Below are 492 nucleotides of genomic sequence, written 5' to 3' on the forward strand. Positions count from 1 at the left end.
TGCCCCCCCCCACCCACCCAGCACCTCGCTCACCGTCGAAGAGGGGACAACCATGAGGGGTGACGGAGGCGGCCGGCTTGCAGGTGACGTCGCCCGTGTCCCCGTAATTACCGAGACTGAGCTCGAAGCGCAGGAGCTCGGGGCCGGCTGGCACCATGGTGGCCGAATAAAAGACCCCGCACAGCCCGAACCGGCGGCGGGGCAAGTGGCGCTGCGGCCAAAAAAAGAAACCCAAACCAACCCCAAGGCTAAAATACCCCCCCAAAATACCCAAAGGGCCCTTCAAAGCCCCGACCAAACGACCCTGGGGGTGGCATCGCGCCGTGTCCCCGTGTCCCCACCTGCACCCGGGCGATGTCCTCGGGGGCGATGGTGTCTCGTTGGCGCCCGTCCGGGATCCCCATGTGGGTGCTGAGCTCCAGCAGCACCCGGCCCCGATAAGCCACCCCGGTGTCCTGTAAAATAAGTGGGGGGGTGGGGGGGTGCGTCCCG

This window comes from Aptenodytes forsteri, unplaced genomic scaffold, assembly GCF_000699145.1.
Source record: "Aptenodytes forsteri isolate BGI_AS27 unplaced genomic scaffold, ASM69914v1 Scaffold444, whole genome shotgun sequence".
In the NCBI taxonomy this organism is placed as follows: Eukaryota; Metazoa; Chordata; class Aves; order Sphenisciformes; family Spheniscidae; genus Aptenodytes; species Aptenodytes forsteri.